This window comes from Corapipo altera, unplaced genomic scaffold (genome assembly GCF_003945725.1).
Source record: "Corapipo altera isolate COAL_440 unplaced genomic scaffold, ASM394572v1 57, whole genome shotgun sequence".
Classification (NCBI taxonomy): domain Eukaryota; kingdom Metazoa; phylum Chordata; class Aves; order Passeriformes; family Pipridae; genus Corapipo; species Corapipo altera.
In genome coordinates, this window is record NW_020884905.1 from 5,178,083 (window position 1) to 5,199,050 (window position 20,968).

The 20,968-nt window shown below is 41.0% G+C and overlaps 1 protein-coding gene across 9 annotated transcripts in view; it reads right to left on the reverse strand.

Annotated features, from left to right (window-relative positions):
• Positions 1-1,192: 1,192 nt before the first annotated feature.
• LOC113951063 overlaps positions 1,193-20,968 on the reverse strand; it is an 81,563-nt gene continuing 61,787 nt past the window's right edge. For 7 of the 9 annotated variants that reach the window (XR_003529015.1, XR_003529013.1, XR_003529011.1 and 4 more), the window contains 3 exons: positions 19,785-19,880; positions 8,618-8,756; positions 1,193-3,654 (listed from right to left, as the gene is read on the reverse strand). The gene's annotated coding sequence lies outside the window, so the exon portion shown is untranslated. Of the gene's footprint in view, positions 3,655-7,319; positions 8,065-8,617; positions 8,757-16,982; positions 17,219-19,784; positions 19,881-20,968 lie in introns of those variants that run through there. The other 2 variants (XR_003529016.1, XR_003529017.1) reach the window with 2 other exon arrangements.

Here is a 20,968-nt window from a genome sequence, read left to right on the forward strand (position 1 = left end):
ATCAATTTTGAAAGAGGGTTTTACATTCCACAATCTAATAAAACAAGACATTTTTAAAGCAAATAAGTTAAAATTAATTTGATACTCTTAAACATGTACTGACAATTGATTTTTGTGATGACATATCTGTATAGTGATATTTTGTCACAAATATGAATATTTTTAGGATTCATATGTATTCATCTTTAACAAGGAAAAAACCCTTTGACTTACAAATATAAACTCATATAGAACTTACCCTTTAAGGTAAAAAAATGTTTATTCACAGATATTTTTATAGAACTGTCATTAATATGTTGCCTCTATTCACTAATCACTTTAACAAATGGTCAGATTAGAGAGTGGGACAGCACAATTTGGTTGTTTGAAGGCCCAAATTGTAGATAAAAGTAGCTATGGAGCTAGTTTAAATTTACCATACAAAAAAGATCAATTGGAAAGGAATTGAAAAAATAAAAATCTGCCTCAATCAACTGACCGAAATGTGCTTACCTAATGCAGAGGTACATATTTATAACACCATCATTTATGCAATATGTTACAATGAAAAATGAAAACTTAGCTCATGCCTGTATTATTTAATTAATTAGCCAAATAACCTTAAATATGCAGAAGAAATTAGTATTATGCCTGAGTGAATAAACAGCATGCTTAATATTTTTGATGATGTTGTCCACACAAAATACATTTATAATTGCATTGAAATTATTTTCAAAGATGTGTGTCCAGTAGCAATCCTGTGTCATTAGACTATCTGTATGAGTGTATCCAGGAAATGAGTTATTTACCTGTAACTCATCGCTATGGAGGAGTATATCTGATATCCTTGGGAAGCTCCCATAACCTCTGAATGATGTAATTCACAGAAAAGTCCACGAGCAATGTTTTCCACCTATTTTATACCTATGCACTGAGAAGACCCTTGCGATACTTGGCTTGGGCTACAGTAAACCAATGGAGGAACATTTGCTCAAGCTGTTTTCTCTGTAGGCCTTGAGGGGATGTTCACAACCTAGAATTTCGTGGGGTTTTGCTCTATGATACATCACCAATGGGAAGGCACAGTTTTAGCTACTACATCTAGATGTTTGTAGTGACTCTTTCTGATGGAAATTTGACATTGGCCATTGTTTCAAAAAGCTGAGAGAAAGCAAGGTATGGACTGAGAACTGAAACATGCACATAACAGAGATCCCCTTAAGTTGTCTTTTTAATTTGAGAGCTACCAGCACAGTATAAGAAAATGAAGGGCTACAAAAATAAAGAGGAAGAGCAGCCTGGTGACTTGCATCTGGCAGAAATGCCTCTATCATATTTGATTTGAAATTTACATAGATGCCAGTAGTTATGACACAACTGTCACTATAAGTTCACTTAACTGGACATGAAACAATAATGACAAACGATCAGAATGACAGTTCTCCTTCTATTCTGCAGTGAGGTTCTTCATATCTCAATTCTGCAACATTCCTTCTGCTCTCTCCGCCAGACAAATGTTATGATGATTTCTCTGTTTGAATAGATGCAGCCTTGCTGAAAGCAAGAAGGAGAGTTTCTAAGCTTTCTATTCAGTTTTTTAACTCTACCATTTATCAAAGAGTTTCTTAGTAACAGTTTTTAACATTAACTCTTTAATAGTTACTTGAGGATGTAATCCATTATTTGAAAACATTGTATTGCGTAAGAATATTACATTATTTTTCATACAAAAATATAACTCTCTACTCTTCTTGTTTTTCAAAACTGGAGCGACTCCTGTACTCCACGACCATAACTCTTTTTATCATTCTACTATGATTCAGTAGCTTTTGCTGTCTTATAAACAGTCTTACAATTAAGAGCTAATGTTAATGGAATAGATTGTTGTCATAGTATAATGGTTTCCTGCTGCTAGATAAATGCTGTGGCAATGCTAGGACATTTATTGAAAGTAATAGTGAAGACAAAGCTAAGAGATTTATTTTTAAAGCAGGTGCCACAGATCCAGTGACACCATTCTGTTACAATTGTTTTATTTCTGTTTCACTACAAGGCTGATGAAGATGGAAGTATTTTGCCTGATGTATGCAAGTGCAGCAAAGTGACAGTGGCTTATTTCACTGTAACTGAATAAGCTGCATTGCACTTGGCTCGGGAAGAGATTTATTGTGTGGCCCCTCCAATCAGAAAATAGTTTATCCATTAACTATGGCTTTAAAATACGTTGTATTTCTATGAACAAGATGGGGCTTGATGCTTTCTTTCACAGAAACAGTTAGGCAGAGTTCACAGAAAAGGAGGAAAGTGGGGCCCTACAGTGCTTGTACCACCAGTCTCTTCCAGAAGCCCCACTTCCCTCTGTGCCACAGGGACAGTAGGCTGGGGAGAGTGAACCTGTCCATGGCATGTTCCCCTCCTCCCAAATCAGTGGTTCCTTGTCTCCCTTCTGCATTGGAGGAGGGTGTTGCCTTAGCGTTAGCAGAGCAGAAATGCAGTGTTATTCTTACCAGCAGTGCTGTGCAGAGGGTGGAAAGTTTTTGTCTCGTTTAGTGTTTCCTCTGTCTTTACATTCACAGAATCTTGACGTTTTGAAAAGTATGCCTTCTTCCTTTTCTATGACTTTTAAAATTGCTCACCCCTAAATCCTCCAACAGAGAACTGTGAAAAGCAGAGCGTAGAACTTCATAGGCTCTCTTATCTGCTCTTGTAGAATTGTAGTAAAATACCTTGATTACCCCAAATATCCAGCTCCTACAAAATTGGAATCAATTGACAGGAAGTACATGGGATCCATTCCATTCAACAAGCTTTCTCTGGACAGATATGCCCTATTTGCCTGACTTAGGCTTCAAAAGATCCTTTGTCTTTTCTTTTGAACTGTGGAGCAGCTATTCCAAGTGGCAGTGCTGTAGCTATGACAGCTTGAGGATATTCCACAAATAATAAAAACATGATCCCTTCCCACAAACTCTAATCATTCCAAAGCATCTTTAAAGTTATGTTGTAAAACAGTGTAATGACTTTATATAACTATAAAGTCTCTGCTAGGATTTCCTTAAGAAACAAACTAATTTTATTATTAAGGCCCATGGACCTTGACATCATACCAGCAATTCACTGCTCCAAGGACTTATTCTCTGTAGCCACTCACACCACAGCTCTGAATTAACTTCTAAGACCAGGGCTTGAAGGCAGTAAACAACTTTAACCTTTTCTTGACCCCAGACACATCTCTCAAACAGGAGTTCAGTAAATGCATAAATTTCACTTCAACCCATGTGCAGACATTCTGAGAACTAATTCATTCTTCATTTTCTGAGTTTTAAGAAAATTTTTATACTAATAGATGGGCAAGTGTTACAGCACTTGTTCCAAAGAGCCATCAGATAAGGTTAGTCCTCTGCTGAGTGTAGCTCCTTATGAAAGGCGAGCCCCAGAGAGAAAGAACATCATAGAGAAAAGCAGAAATGGGAGAGACCCGTAATCCCAACAGAATGAATCCTGGCAGCCGTGAGGTCTGTTGGGTCATCTGAAGAACACTCTCCAGCAAATACATATTCTTCCAACTAAATCTCCACAGCAGTAGCTGTGTATCAGACCTCAGACCTCATCTTCAAATGGTTGTGCCTTCTGGTATCAATCTCCTATCTGAAGTTTAGGATTCACAGGAACAATCTAGGAGATGGAGAATTTTTGCATCTTTAAAACACTGGAGTCTCTTACCCAAGCGTCTTTAAGGATATGACTGTAAATATTGTAAAGTCCTGTGATTTTATCAAAATATTTGGTGTATCTGTTTAAAGTCCCAATTCTGGAAATGGTCTAAATACAAATCTGCTTTAAACCTTTTTAATAGAAATTTTGAGTCTTCCTGGTTACGTAAAAACATTAATTCTTAAAGATCAACCAGAGACAAATAAAGATAATTTGTTCCCATTTAGTATTTTATTTAAAAAATGATTCTTCATTTGATCTAATAAATAGTGAGGAATCATGACTTTTGAATTTTTGGGATTGCCAGTACAGTAACCAAATATCCTATCACCACATATTGAACCTGCCCAAGGAATCCTTCTCAGTTCAAGGAATTATTAAACCTATTTTTTCAGTAGGTTTCTCCACATCACACAGGACTGCACATAATCAATATTTCACTTCCATACCACAGATTGCCCCCTCCAGAGGGCCAGAATTCCCCATGGCAGTTATCCTATCTTAAAGCAAATCCCCAGCCTCTTGCAGCTCTCTTGACTAAGGCAGCTGTGTATACCCCGCCTGGATCTGGCCCAGATGCCTTATTTCTATTGCATGAGATGATTAATTATGTGGTTTTTCTTCTGTTTGTCTGATAGACGCTGAGGTAAGAGAGTGATGGTTGCTTAGTGCACTATTATTAAAAAGCTGCTTTTGATAGCCCTGAACAGGCTTGAGTTGTGTGCTACAGCTAATCATAAAGCTGCTTGCTTGGAAATGTAATGCTTGTTAATACTATACTGTACTTTTATAAGTAAACGAATTTTTGATTGGCTAGAGTTTAACTATAATCAGTAATTAAGGGTCAGCCATCCAGTAAACTCATTAGTTTACACCAATTACATTTGGTATAGTAACTAATGATTTCAGGGATCAAGCCATTTATTTCTAAGCTTTCAAAGTATAATTATTGTGTAAATCAGATAGAGTGTAAATCTTTTCCATACGTTTTGGTTGGTAATTGAGAAATAAAATGGTTTCCAAATGTATTCTCTGTCCAGTTTTTGTTCTGCAGTAGATCTCTCTGGGGACTCTTTAAAGTATATGGAAAAGGTGATGTCAACAGAAGTGTACGCTGGGCAAACTGAGACAGGATTAATTAATAGAGATGAAAGAGAAAAGCCAACCCCTTGCAAATCATGGTCCAGGCCTCAACTTGGACATCACACCTTAAATGACAGTTTACAATCTTAAGCATGAGTCACACAGATTGACAAGTATTCAAAATAGAAGAGAATTAAAAATCCTTTCTGTTTAATGTATAAAGGCCTTTCCAATATGCAGTCTTTAAGATGGTGTAATCTCTGGAGCCTTTTGCTTTGAAGTTTAATATGTAGCTCCTCACATCCACATAACATTTTCAACACATTAAACAAATTAGTCTCTGGTTACAGAAGTTTTTAGACATTTACAAGTTGCCGTTTAACTAAATTTAATATGTGCCAGCGAAGTTGCTCATACACTTGTTCATTTAGAAAAATGCACTTTTCGAATGATTAATAAATAAACCAGCCTTTCCTATGCCTTCAACTTTGGTGTTTATTTGAAAGCAATCTACTTTAAAAAGACATTAATATCCCTAGAATTATTATTAGAATAATTGCTTTTACTCTTCTTGGAACACACATTTTTTCTCATTTCCCTTCAGCACAGACAGCTTTTGACTCAGATATAAACTTCCTATTATTATTCCCCACTCCCCACCCCAAAAATGAAGAATAGGAATTATACACTTTTCACTAAGGAATAATTAATTTGTCTCAAGTATTAGAACAGAGAATTGTAGGATGACTTTGAATGGTAGTCTCTAAGGAATAGCATTGTTTGTTCTCTTCGGTCTTTAATGAGCTTTAGTAAATGGCCAGGAAAAATTACCTTCTTTCTGTAATATGAGAGAAGGGAAGAATGAAGGAAGCTATAGAATCCCTAGGAGAAAGATGAGCAGACATACATACACAGCCCCCTGTACCACATTGCTTCCAATGGTTAGTGTTCTCCTTTGGAACTGAGCACTAGAGCTCGAGTTTTCCATTACAGTAAAACATATAACGTCCCTAACATTTTTGTAGGAGAAAAAATTCCTGGATGTCTCCCACACACTGACAGTGTCTGGCTTATGTTGGGGGACAACTGCCTATAGCTGAGCTCTGGAAGTCATTCTGGCTTCCTCTGCTTTGGCATTGACTTTGTCTTTTAAGATTTCTTAGTCTATTTTTGTTGCATTTCCACCTTGAAAAGCAATTTCCGTTATAGTGCCCCAGCCCACTGCCCTGTCTTTTAAGACTTCTTTTCCCTCCACCACATATTTGCTGCCACTGCTTTCCAGAATGATAACTGAGGCAGCAGTGGCAGGTGCTTGTTTCAGCTATGACTACAAGCCCATTGCCACGGATAACAGAATACACTTCAGGAACACCTTTTCCATCCCTTCCCTCCCACCCAGTCTCCACACATGTCCTCACTACCTAGTCCCATATCAAGTCAGTGGTGTTGAGGCAGCTGGCATTGCTGCTCTGGGGTATTGAGCGAGCTGACCCACAGCAGTAAAGAGAGACCAGCACAGTTCTAAAAGGATCTTGTCAAGCAGGGTCTCTCTCCAGTCCATCCTGTTGAAGTTGTTCCAGTTTATATGGAATAAATACTAACAGGATTGCCCTGTGTGCTTGCTCTCAAAGCATTGCTGAAAGCAACAAGCCCGGGGTTTGTTACCCTCTTTCAGAGAACATTTCCATACTTTGTATAAGTATTGACTGGGGCAGGCCCTGGCAGACGTGGTTTCCCTGTTTCAGGTGAGTGCCTCCACTACGAGGCTGACAAGTCAAGCTCAAGCTTTCCCACTTGAAGAAAGGACTCAGGTCTCCTTACAGAAGACTAGATAATGTCTTGGGTAAGGTGCTAATTCAGGGTGCAAGAGATTCAAGTTCAAATTGCCTCAGGCAGAGGCTGAATACAAGTCTCCTGTATCTTGGCTAAATTGCACCAGCCAGGAGATTGAACGGCAAAAGCTTGGGAGAGAAAGAGAGGCAGAGGAGCAAGGAGGAGAGACATGCAGAAGGTGACAGCACTGTCATTATTTCATGAGAAAAACCTGGCACACGTGTCCAATTCCTAGAAAGCGGCAGAGCAAGCGTGGTAAGTAGGTAAAGCAACACACGGTGTTACAACACCTTAGTCTGATTGTGGCTTTGGATCATGGGAGGCACTCTCATGGCAGACATCAGATTGCTGACTAGAGTTCAGGGTCACGAGGGATGTGAAGAGAGATGATGAAAGTGGGGAGAGCTGCCTGGACCCATCCCAGACATTTAGGGAAAAGATAAAAGTAAAAAGCTGCTGCCAAAGTAAAAATAATTTCTCTCTATCGCAGGCTCTCTTCAGTGCAATTGTTAGAGAGGAATAACTGGAGAAAGATGTTTGAAAGATATATAGGAGACAGTGAGAACAGGACTAGTAAGTGAGGTAGAAATGTTGGAAAGAAGACAAAGAGGAAGAAATGTCAGAAAGCAAGAGGAAAATTAGACAAAGAAAAAGGAAAAACCATAACTTATCAAGATGCTTCACCTCTCATTGCCTCAATCTTCTGGCAATAAAATAATAACAGTAGGAGAATCACAGAGCATTTCAGTGACTTTGAAGCCCATAAATATTTAGGAGACAGTTAAGTGTCCTAGTGATCAGGACTGTGTTAAGAAGAAAGCAGGAAAATTTAGGAGAATGTTCTGACACGTCTAAAGCAGTACTATCAGGGAGAAGAAAAGGAACAGGACTTATGTGCTTAATTTTGTATGTGTAACTGAGTATTAAAATCCACACCCAAGCACACTGGTGCTTAGTAGAAAAAATTGGGCCTGTTTCAAACCAGTAAGAACACATGGTTTAAGGCATGCAGCCGCTCTTTCTTCACTAACAACCCACTGTGACTCCTATAATTTATTCCTCCCAAGATTCATTTGAACATCTGCAGTATCATTATTTGAGTTTGTTATACTATTAGCTTTAAAATTTTATAAGCCATACAGTAGGATAGGTGACAAGTTGAAAAGTTAAGGAGGGTTAATTTAGAAGTTTTAAAGCGAAGCTATTTTTGAGTTATACAAGCAAAAAAAAGCATCTGAATCCAAACCTCCATGGTTACATTTAAGTAACTCAGAAACTGCTGAAAGGATTTTCTTCGAACTTCACTCAAGACAAATCCCTCTGGGCTAAGACCAAGCATGAGAATTTAACTCAAAAGGTGATTGTTGTCTGAAGGGAGTTTTCTTTTTCCTTTTTTTTTCCCCTCCCCTCCTTTTGCTTGTTTTGTTTTCAATGTTCCAAAAAAAAAAAAAAGCACTAAAAAAAAAAAAGGATGTGGAGTGTAACTGTTTCATATCCATTTTACCATTATAATAAGAAAAATGCTGCTCACAAACTACCTTTTTATTAAAACCAGACCCCCTGCTTTGTCTTTAGCCATTACTAGCAGTCTTGGTACCCACCTCTACCAGGCATTGGATAATGCTGTAACTGGTGGCTCAACAGAGAAGTATCAAGCTGTGCTCTCAGCCCTATCTGCAGCTTCTCTGCATGCCTCAGGAGCTCTGTGCAGCTCTAATACTACCCTAAATGGACAACTGAGGATTCCTCTTAAGAGGAAGTCTTAGGAGAGCAGACAATCAGCAGCTCTACAGCACTCTTTCCTTTGCTTCCCATCCCCAGTTCATGGGAGGTGAAGCATATTCTATACCTGTAGAGTGACCCAAACCATATTTTGATTTCTCACTGGTCCAGGATTTGGAAGGCAGGAAAGATAGTCATGCTTTTCTCAGCTCACTGACTGTTAACTTGGTGCATCTGGCACCATCATTCATTCTTACCCTTCCCTTGCTGCGGCCAAGGGACTCACCTCCTAGTTGTGTAGCTGAAGGAACCCCTGTAAAGGAAGAACCTGAACAGTGAAGATGGAAATTTCTATCTTCTTTCTCAACATCCTTGAAGTCAGTCCTCTTTCATATCAGCATCATGGGTCCTGGTAGCCTGATTGTCTGGATTAAGAAAAAAGAGTGTGGATTTTTTTTTTCCATCCTCTTTATTTCAACTTTCTACCACACTTTGGTTTCTACAAATTGTCCCAGGGCAGACAAGAGCCTTTCCCTCCCCCTTCTACCAGGCTTGTTTTTGATTCTCTGGCAGCACGTCCCATAGTTATTCACTCATTTGTTTGTTTGTTTTTCCATTTGCAACTTTTGCCCCCTCAAAAGAGCTGGCTCGCCCAGGGAAATTACAGTAACTTATTTAATTTCAAATGCATTCAAAAAGGCATTTTAATTGTCCCTTTTCATTTAGAGCAGCATCCAGATTTGGAATTTATGAAAAACTGAAGGAGAAGGTTTGGAATATATTTGCTGAAATAATTCACCATATTTAACCTAGGCAACTCAGATATATGCGGAAACAGCTTCCCTTGCCTATCTTCCATATACATGACCTGGATTAAAAACTGCTTTGGGCAAGGGCCAACTCATTGTTTGTGGTCCTAACACAATGTGGCTTGCAAACTGTGGCAATACTGTAATACCTAGGGATTTGTTTCAGGAGATCCTGATTTTGGAACCAAAATACATGTTTCCTGATAACTGCTAACTGAACAGTGGGAAATATAGCTGAAATGGGCATAGAGAATAGCATCAGGAATTCAAAGTCTGAAATTCAGTTCTCCCTTATTTTAATTTTGGGGAAATCTACTGTGGCAAAAGAGAGAGGCCTTAGAGGGGGTATCAGGATGTGGTAGCCTACAGAGGGAGGCAAATTTTGGGAAACATCAGAAAAAAATCAAGAAAATTTTTAAAAATTCAAATCACAATATTTAAACAATCAGAAAGCTTTTTCATTCATAAATATCCCATCTACTCTGTATCACCAAACTTCTGGGGTATCATTTTTCAGTCAGCACTTGGCAGTCAGCACTTTAAGCTGTCTGCTGCTATCTCATTCATACAGCTTTTTCATTGCAGGTCAATATTATCTGACTAGGTTCAGATTAAATCTTAATATACCGTTCATCTGAAAAAACCCAACTCCAAGCACATTGAAAAATTGCAAACATAAACAGTACAGTTTCCATGGATGAGGACATATTAAAATGTATTTTAAAGGGAAGAGCAGCAGGGGAAAGAGGAATGTGAAGTTACGATCATAGAGGAGAATGCCCTTTTTCAGCTGGGATTTTATGTAAGAAGGAGAATGAATGAGGCAAAGAGAAAAAAGCTCTGTCTCCTCACTGCTGCTTCTCTAGTAAAGAAGATTTTCACATCAGCCACAGTAAAATCAGACAGAAGAATAGCAGATCTGAATATTGTATGGGAAGGTGGGAAATGAGGAAGAGTTCAGCGCAGTTCAAGGATGGCAAGGTATAGTGAAGGCAAATGGAAAGAGCTGAAACTGGAAGAGATGAGCTGATGGAACCTAATAGGAAGACACGAGTTTAATTAATAAAGACAAGCAGAGAAAGCTGAACAAAGAAGATTAATTTAAAATGTCAAAATATACCTTTAGTTGTGGCTGCTAAGGTAAAAATAAAGGCAACATATGTAGAAAACCCATGCAAGTTGAGGAGTGCAAGACTGAGTTCAAGGATGGGAGTGCTGAGAAGACCTGAGACTGCAGAGAAGCTCCTCTAAGAGATGACAGCACTGTCTCTAGTGTTTATTGCTGCCTTCCAAATACCCAACATAATGCTCCATGAGCAAAAGAGATCACAAATCACCTCCTAATCTGTTTAAATTAAGACAGCCAGATTCATTTTACCTGGTGATGAACATGGATATGAGCTAACCAGGCTGGCTTTACTTGTAGTGCATTAGGGAATGCTTGCTTGGCCTCTTCTGATGGCAGAGATATGGGGAGGGACCAGGGGCAAGCAGCAAGCTGTGGTGTGGTTTTCAGCTAGTAAATGGTGTCTAAAGGCAGTGGGTAGGATATTTATTTGGTCTAGGAGAACACATGAACATGTAAGACTGGAACCAATACAGATGTGTGGAAGGATGCAAATTTCTTAAGTTAAATAAAACTCAAGGAAAAAGTTATCATCAGCAAATCAGCAAGAAAAGTTTATCTCTCTACATCCCATTGATATGAGTAAGGAACACTTGCATCAAGTGAATTGGTACAGTTAGGAAGCACACCTAAACCTGAGCATACCCTTAATTTACCTCTACTATCCAGAGTGGTTCTGTTCTCCAAGATAGGTAGATCATAGGAAGTTTGTTTCGCTTCAGCTATTGTTGTAACAACTCAAAGACAGAGACCAAGAATTTTGGTTGTGAAAGTGTAGAGATTTTAGAAACATTAAAATAACGTGAAACTGAAACATGGACTCTGTAGTCCACCCTGGGTTGTTCCCTGTAATTATAGATGAGAATCACAAATCAACATTTTGTTGAGAAGCCACCCCTTCTGTATTTTTAGAGATACTGAAGCTCTAAAACCTTTGCCATTATTTTTATATCTATCTTCTGTGTTATCATTTATATTGAGGCTCTTAATATTTGACTCAATAGGCCTTATGTTGTTTAGTTCTCCACCATTTATTTCCTTATTTTGTGTGCCTATCATTCATGTTTCTGTAAAGTTCAGCTGAAACCAGTAGTTCATGTTACTGGCACTTTGCATTGCAAAAATTGAGAAGTAGAATTTGCAATCCAAGTCATTCACAGAACATTCTTATACAGCACATAATTTACCAACAGCTAAATTAATCTTGCTTCACAACGTGAGGCTGTATACATGTGGTTTTTGATACAAAAGGGTCCAGTGAAATCAATGGTATAGGCATCATATTAACTCAGAACCAGCTTTTTCATGTCCATGAAGCTTAGTCATGTGTTTGCTAATTTAGAACTCAAAGGTAAGCAAGAATCTCAGCTCTTCTTTTTAAACAGTGTGAATTTTCAATCCAATTTACGTTGCGTAGATGAAAACATAAATCAGTAGCTGGTCTCCACTGCACATACTAATTTAATGAACTGGGGCTTTGACCACATGTGTATTTACACTTTGGGAACCTGAAGACCTTTCCGTACATACTGCATTAGGCTTGGATGCATGCCAAAGAACTATCTATAATCTGAAGGGAGGGGGGAAAGGCACTCTGGCCCACCAGTTAGCACCAGGGTCTAGAACAAGGGTATGAGACAGGTCAGGGGTCAAGCACCATCCATAACCTCCAACCAATGATCAGTGGAAGTAATGCAAGTGCTGCTGCAGTAGCACCACGCCCCAGACAGAAGCCCCAAAGCATGACACAGGACAATGTCTGGGGTCACCATAGCTTAGCTGGAAAGGGTTGTATCCAGTACAACATGGACGATCTGAAAAAAAGCTCCAAGAAGAGGGTGACACAAAATTTTCCTCAGACCTACATTTTAGCTCATTGCCTGTTGTACTACAAAACAAAGCACACTTGGGGGGTTTGTCTAGTAGGTTTTCAAAAAAGGTGTGTAATGAAAAGTCTGTCAGAATGCAAAATGAAGTTTATAATAAACAGATAGAGAATAAATATTCATGCACAACCATCAAGCCTGCTTTGGCACCAGTCACATTGGGTGACTTCTGTTGACTTGACAAGACTGTGACCTGAAACACAGACTCCAAAACAGCAGTGTCTCCTCAGCTCCTGTCTGCTCTTTGCCTTGTCCCAACGACCATTGACTCAGAGGGATGAAGCCTCGCACTAATCATTCTCAGACTTCAATGTGAGTCCATTCATCAACAGTTCCCTTCTGCAGAACTAGTCTAAACCAATTCTCTTCACGCACTTGTCCAGGCAACAACACATCCACTCCCCAGTTGTTTCAGATGTGCAAAATAGTGAAAACAGACTTCTCTGAGCAGATGTTCCTGAGCAGATAATCTCAAAAATGTGACTACAAACATCAGGTGTCTTTGGCTTCACAGAGAAGGCTGAGGTAAAGCTGGGAAAAAGCAGAATAAAGGCAATGGGTAGGGGTAGAGTATAGAAAAACAAAATGTTGCTGGAACATCAATTCATCATAGATTGCAAGACACATTCAGGTAGGGCTTCTACTGGTCACCTCTGGTTATGGTTAGACTCCTCCCTCTACTCTAATACCAGAATTAAAGCTGTCAGATTTTGCTTAGGTGCCAAAGGAGAAAGGAAATTATATTAACCTTCTTTGTGAATCTGAACAACAGAATTAGTAATGATCTTTACACTTGAAATTTATTTTAAAAGTGTATTTAGCTTAGTTTATCAGATCACGCTTATTAAAAAATCAAAAATTAGAAGTTCTGTGATGTGAGAACAAGTTACACCACGAATGAAAAAGTCAGCACATCCCCAGCCTATGGGATGGGAGGACCATCTGCTATCAACATTTAGGAAACATACTTTGAGTGGAAAGTTCCCCTTCCAGCCTCAGGCTTTGTTAAGAGTAATTGAATTTAGCTCTTAAGATCTTGTTCTATCCATAACTCTAGTTCAGAGCACCTCAAATCTAAGCCTTGCCAAGGACTCCAGTGCACTACTGTCAAAAGGGGGTAGTCCTGTATGCTGGGGTCTCTTGGCGAAGTCATGCTGAAAGCAAAATAACTTTGCACAGGCACAGGAATTCCTGCTGTCAGGTTCCAGGTCATAGTATAAATAAAGCTTGTCCAGAAAACAGACACACAGGTTTTCTGCCTTGATGAAAAGCCGGCAGAAACAATTTGATTATATTTCTTTCTCTCTTAGCTACACAGGTGTCATTATTTTTGCATATTTTCATTATGCAAAGTCACATTGGACCCAACAGTGTAAGTATCCCCTTCATTCTGCTGGTGTTTGGTTTCTTATTAGAAATGTTATCAGAAGGTAAACACAATGCACAGGAAGGTTTGCTGCAGAGTAACGAGGTTTTAATACCATACCACACCATGTCGACAACTCAGAAATGATTCAACAGGGTAAAACTATTTTTGGTAATTACAAAGAAGCTGAAAGGAAAAGCATCCCCTCAAGCTGACAACATACATTTTATACAGAAACAGACAAGATATGAGACCATGAAAATTGCACAGACAAAAATATTTGAGATGTAACTGAGAGGCACAAAAAATATATTAAAATGATCATTGATTGAGCAACATGGAAAGAATTCTCTCAGCAGGAAAAACCAGATTTTTGCAGGTCTCTGAGAAAGCACAACAGATATAGTTTTTGTGACAATACATAACACTTCCACCTGAAATTTTACAGCCACTTTTAGATATTGATGCCTGTCTCTTTTGATATAGCTATTATTGCTTTTTTTTTTACACATAGAGAAACCAGGTTTCCAGAATGACTAAGAGACTTTCTTAAGGTCAAACAGTAAGTCAGGGACAAAGACTAGTTCCCCCCAATCTTATCCTTAATCTACCCCATTAACAAATTGTACAGCCATGAAAAACAATCTCTTCCCTGTGAAAAGGCAGGTTTTGTGAGGAGGATAACAAGTTCCACCTGTCTCTCCAGCTGATATTAGCAATAGTGAAAATTTCATTTTGCAGAAAAACTGCCAATGCAGCACTTGTAAAAAAACTCCAAATTCATGTGCAGATCAGAAAGTGCCGGCGCGCTTTCAACAGCTGCAGCTACCACACACTTGGAGAGAGTCATTTGAACTCATCAGATCTGACTCTGGGACAGACAGCAAAGCCCAGATGGCTCGGCTGTACACAAAGCCCTCCCGCTCGCGTGGGGTGTGGCATCGCGTGGGTGGGGCCCCACAGATTTGCGTGGGCCCAGGTTAAGATGGGAGAGAGCAGTGCTGCTGCCCCACCGGCCCTCCCGCTGACAGGACACATGCACGTGCAACTGTTTAAATAGTTGTTGTTGGGAACTACAGGAAAGCCTACAATAGACATTTTGCCTTGGGATGTTTTCTCTACTCGGTTGCAAAAAAAAGCAATAAGAATACATGCTACCCTGAAGGCCTTTCCTCTGCTTAACCAGCCCCTTTATTATTACCCAGCTTCTCTCAAAACGTACCCTTTCTCCTGACAAGCCTGTACTGCTCCAAAGGGCAAACCTCATGTCTCAGGCAGGGGTTCTTGATGCACACTTTTTCACCTGCCTGACTTCTCTTCACTACAGGTCAGACCCAGATGGATTTGAGGGTGTTTGTCCGCAGGCCATATAAAGCTGGCCCCTACAGCTGGGCCAGGTAACAAACCCATACACCAGCCCCACTGCCCAACCCACATGCAAATGGTGCTGGGAGCACCCATTGCATAAGGGTTTTCAGGAGTGCTGGCTATCCACATCCCTGGCAGAAACCAGCTGGAGGAAGCTTGGAAAGCCTGGCCTTTTTATTCTCCAGGATTAAGACTTTGATTAGCTGCTGGCGCAAGACCAAAACTCCATCTGAAATGCTTTAGACAACCCATCTGCACTGGGTTTGGGAGCCTGAGGAGCACATGCTGTGGCCCGCTCCTCACCCATGCCAGGCAAAAACAATGGGGAAATCAGGGGGTGAGGATCTGAGTGGGAAGGAGCACCCTGGCTCCAGGCTCTCTGTCGGGGCGCTGGGAGCACTCTCACCTCCGCACACACACTCCTCACGCAGACCCTCCAGGCTGCCCCAGGCCTGCATGTCTGCAGCCCATGGGCCTGGCCCAGGGGTCCCTGCCCACCGTGGAGGTTGTAGGCTGTGCCCTGGCATCCCTGTGCCTGGGGGAGCCGGGGCTCTGCTCCTCCTGCACCCGCCGGGGCAGAGCCCACACCCAGCCATGGCTGGGGGCCCTTCACTCCCCTCTCCCTCCCAGACCCTTGTGGTCCTTCATGAGCACCTCATGATAAATTCCATAATTATTCAGCCCTTACTACCAACACTGAAATACATCACTCAGAGCAAGTTAGCTGAGATTCATTAGAATAAAACATCTAGTAGGCACATGTACTTTATTAGCCTCTTACACCAATAGTTTTAATTAGGTACATATTTCACAGCTCTGGAGCTGCTCGAGTGAAGGGCTGCTTTTATCTCTTTTATTTACAGTAACAAGCTATCAAACAAATACCCCCATAATTAAACTCAGATGCAAAAAAAAAAAAAAAAAAAAAGAAAAAAAAAAAAAACAAAAACCCACAAACAAAGAAAAATTTAATTTTTACCAGTGGTGACCTGCTCAAGTCTGGGTTTGGTAAGCTTTGGATTTTTAATTGATGAAGGAAATATTCTGCAGCAGGGCAGGGCGCTGGGGCGGGTGTCCCTAGCCCGGCCCTGCCTCCCTGTCACCTTCAGGTGAGGAGGAGAGCACTGCCTCGGATAGAGACCGCCGGGATGAGAAAAGTGATTAAAATCCAGAACGCTGCTAAATTATTAATGAGGAATTTAAATGATGTTATAAAAGAGGGAAATACAGGCGAAAAATGTTACACATTCATGGAATTTTTACTCATGCATAATAATAAGCTGAAAACACTTTAGTTATAATGCTTCCGAAATTAAAGGGCGGGGGGTGGGGGGCTGGCACGATGCGTTTCTCGGGCCCGCCCGCCCTCCCGCCACTCGGCGATCAAGGGCGCCACCTGGCGGGCGCTGCGGCGAACGGCGCCTGGCGCGGGGCCGCTGCCGGCGGGGCCGGGCGGGAGCCGCCACGGGCCAGGAGGGCCCGCGGGGCTCGGGGGGCTCTGCCTGGGCCCCGGGGCCTTGGGCCGCCGCCACGGGGGCAGCGGACGTGGCTGCGCCAGCCCCACTGACGGGCGTCACTCCCGCGGCCGCACCCTGCGTTATTTGCTTTCTCACCTGCAGCGCAGACAGGTTTTGGCAGATGTTGGCAGAGCCCGCTTGCTTGGCGAGAGCAGCTTAACTGCATGCGTTCAACCGCCTAGTCTGCCTCTAGGGATAGTGCTGCCTATGCTGTAAATAAAATCTATACATATAATGTTGCAGGGGACAGCCATGTGAGAAGAGTCTCTTTCTGCCACCTGCACACATGGAGCCCAGCCTGCTCCTGAGCAGTGGAGCGGCTGCCTGGGGGTCTGTGTGCTCCTGTCCAAAACCCCACCAAGCTGCCTCCTTGGGAGTAACAGCAGCACTTGGGACCCGGAGAATAAACGGTTTCCCCAGGTCAAAGCTGCAAGTGGCATGTACCCCACAGAGCCACATTTTTGTCTAAATGACTACGCAGTCTTTTCTGTAAAAACTTCCCACACTGTCTCTCCAGACTCTATACAGAAGTTCTGTTTGTCTCCTCTAAAGAGTCACACAATACTTGAGGGTCTCATCTTTAAAGACCTATTTAAGGTGTTACACAATCAGGCAGGCATCTGTATTATCTACCACAAGTTCCGCTTATCATTTTCCTCTTCCATGGCAGGGGAAGAAACCTGCAAGCCCATACAACTGGAATACAGCCTTAGCCACGAAATCTCTCAGACTTGCATATCCCTCTGGCTGAATTCCTTGGGGACATCCTGTACTTCCAGGTGCCTTTCAGTCCGACCAAGCTGGTTTTGGTAGCTCTGCAAAGCAGAGAGCCATCAGCTGATTATAGTGGCAGCAAATAAGGCAAGAACAATCCCAGGCCATTCTGGGCTGTAAAGTCTATACAAATGCTGGAAGTCCTGCTGAATGCTAACTGGCAGCTAGCACCAATTACTGAGTAATGGGCTCTCCACATGCCCCTTTACTTAATAAGTAGACACGGTCTGCACTCACTTTTGGAGCTCAGTTGTCTCTGGTTGTAACACCAACTGAATGCTTTGCAGAGGGCCAGTCTCACAGTGACTAAAGCTCAGATCGTTATAGCAAAGTCTCAACGAAAAGAAACTGCCACGCTCTTCCCAATTGGACCGGATGAAATAAAGGCTCTTGGACACAGTTCCTACCTAGGAGCCTGCCAGAGCCTAATAATTGCAACATGCTGTGATTCTAAAACAAATGTGTCATGGAGAGATACCCAGACTAATTCCAAAGGAGGTAAATTTGCCTGGGCGAAACTCTTAGCACAGTGTTATTTCTTCCACGGTTCCAACCGCTTCTGGTCCCTTTCTCTGTGTCACTGCCCAGAGTACATTCACTATTGTGAGCCATGGATGGCAGCCGTGGTCCCTCTGGGCAAAGCAGTGACATTCAGATCAGAAACAAAAATTTGTCCTTTCTTTTCTCCTTTGCTTCCTGTGAAATCTTCACTGACCATATTATCATTATTCCTTTGCCTGGACAACACTACCTAAAATTTTTGCTGAATTTTGGGCACTATGGTTCCTCCACATTTTGTGTGGCAGGAGAACTGATTCTCTGTCTTTAGCTAGATGGAGATGCAAACCAGATTTTGCTGAATGCTCAAGTGCCACATTTTCTCCCTAGATCTTCAAAGGAATATGCCGAAGAGAAGATAACAGAGAAATCCCTGTGAAATCATGGTGTAAAAAGAAGTTAACTGCTAAATAATCCCAAAGCATCTGAGATGGTATCCACAAAGTAAGCAGCATGGACTCCTAGAACACAGTTCCTATACATCCTTACTAAGAATGTCACACCATTACTTTCACAGCTAATGCCACGAAAGTCTGCTGAAATGTTCAAAGGATCTTTAGTAGGTTTATTTTTCTCTTTGGAAAATGAAAGTTATCAATAAAGGCCACATAAAAAGTAAGAAACTTTGACAACCTTGATTCTTTGCAGGCAGCAATTACATGCAAAATGTTGCCCCCAGTTTATATCCTTTATCTGTTTTACATTTTTGACACTGGGAGGAGGGCATTTGTAGTCAAGTAGTTAGCATCAGATTATTGTTTAATGAAACCAGCTGCATGAGTGCAATGCCATCACTGAGGCTTTTTTATGTGTAAGCAAGTTCGTGAATGCACAACCATGGTTTCTGCAGCAGCCATGATTTGCACCCCATGTGTTATGGACTATCTGACAGTATTATAGACAGGGAACCATCTCTCTGTGTGCCAGAAGAGAGAAACCAGTCACTGTACTGAAGGCCAACTGAAGTTTTAGGTGCCTCAAAAGACACATTAGATTCCAACTTTGTGGATTTATTACCACACATTAAACTGATGTGGCCATTTTTATCTGAAATTAGTTTCTTCTTAATTTTTTATATACTTGTACAACAAAGGGAAGTAATGATGACTGTTTCATACACCTTCCCCATCACATATTTTAGTTCTATGCTATGACTTCCTGTTAAATGTAGTTACCAGGATGGAATTTTCTTCAGTTTTAGTTCTAAAGTGCATGTGGGAGGTGGAAAGAGAACCCACTGAGTGCACTAGCTCATTGTGCGAACCAGGCAGTAAATACAGATGTGGAACTCCATATTCATGCCTCAGCATGGGTATCTCTTCAGTGTTGCACCTGCAGGTATTTATATGATCACACTGAAATAAATGCAGCGTGCGTGGGTGTGTAGAGCTGCACCTGTACATATGAGACATTCAAAGAAATACACTAAGTTTTGTTGCAATCCCACTTGACAATGTTCTTGTCCAGTTTGTCCTGCATGTTCTGTAGCCTTATTCCTGCTTCTGAATCTTTCTCTGGTCTGGGCTGGACTGCCCTATGTACCCATCTGCCTCTCTTATTGCAGGGAAAAAACCCTCCTACTTTGCCAGTTCCTCACTGCTTTCATTCAAAAGACCAAATCTTGTGAACCATTTGCCTGCCCAATTTCTGCTGAGCTTGAAGTAGTTGGAACTGAAACTGGGCACAGAAGGCAGTTTCCTCACCCTTTGGGTCTGCTTATTTGCCTGCTTCATAAAGATCATGTGGACTTTCCCTGTAAGGCAGCTATTGACTGGCAAGTCTTGCTCTGGCACAGAAGTATTACACATCCTGGGATTGGTTTTGAGAGCCCTCTTTCAGCCAGTGAAAGGACATAAACCTAAAACCTCATGGGTTTTGTGCAGTGTAGAGCCTAGTATTTAGTATATTAAAAATACTATTACATCAAAGAGCACAAGGAACACAGACATTCTTCTCCCCAATTTTCAGAGGAGGAAACTGAGCCAAGGTATCTGAGTAAATTGCCCAAGAAGCATCAATTAGGCTAAATCTGGGAACATCCCCACTTACCTGGAATCTCAAGCTGTGAAGTAATTTAAAGCTCCTTAAGACTGAACAAGTGCCTGCCAGAATGGTTTGACATTTCATCATCAGTGGTAACTTAGACTACAAGAGAAAACATGAAGAAAATGAAATTACTATTGCTATGCAAAAGTTCTGAAATGACTGGACAGTGACTTAGAAACATTTGGACTTCGTTCTACTCCACCATAAAGAAATGAAGTCTGGGTATCTGTACAGATTTTAAGAAAATGAGAATAATAAGAAATATAAGTTACTCCTTAACACTTCACAGATTCAGCATTCTGTAATGGCTAGTGTAGGAAAAAGTACTGCCTAGTCTCTAGACTGTGAATAAAGGAACAAATTCCACTCTGATTTTTTTCTCATAACTGGCTAAATCAATCAATCAATCAATCAATCAATCAATCATTCCATGCCTTAGTTAACACATTTGTATCACAGATAACATCTCAAAATATTTCCTTTTACCAAAGGAGAGGTCCCCTCTTTGCCCAGTCACGGATTCTGTTTCCTCTTCCCACGAATCCCATGGATGCTTTGGCAAAAAAGAGATTTGTTTCATGACATTTGACCTTGAGATTAGCTCAGTTGGTTAGAGCATGGTGCTAATGACACCAAGGTTGTGGGTTTGATCCCTGTATGAGCCATTCAAAGAGCAGGACTCAAAGATCCTTGTGGGCCCCTTCCAACTCAGAATATTCTGTGATCATCTGTGATTTACTGTGTTTGTTTTGCTGACATCACAGAGTCAATGAGAACAAGTATTTATACTTCTATTATGCCTTCATTGAACTGAACAAGGTGTTCAACAGGACATTTTAATTATAATCCCACTTCTAACAGCATGAGTAAAGGTGTTTAAAAAACACAATCAAGCATGAAATAGAACAGTAAACATGCCATTTCAATTACAAAATTATGTATAAGCACATCCTTGCACAGCAAAACATTTGAAGACTGCAAGAGATGCTGAAATCCTCTCTGAAACCCTGAGAGGTTTTGTGCACAGCGTTGAAGGAGCCAAAATGCTCTTTCCTCACACTCTTTTGTGCACGTATGCTGAATTTTTGACTCCAGAGAGAAACTTATGAAGTCCCAAACTGGCAATTTTTGCACAGATTTCCATGGAGAAAAAGTAGCCTTGAGCATTTTTTTTTTTCATTGCAGTG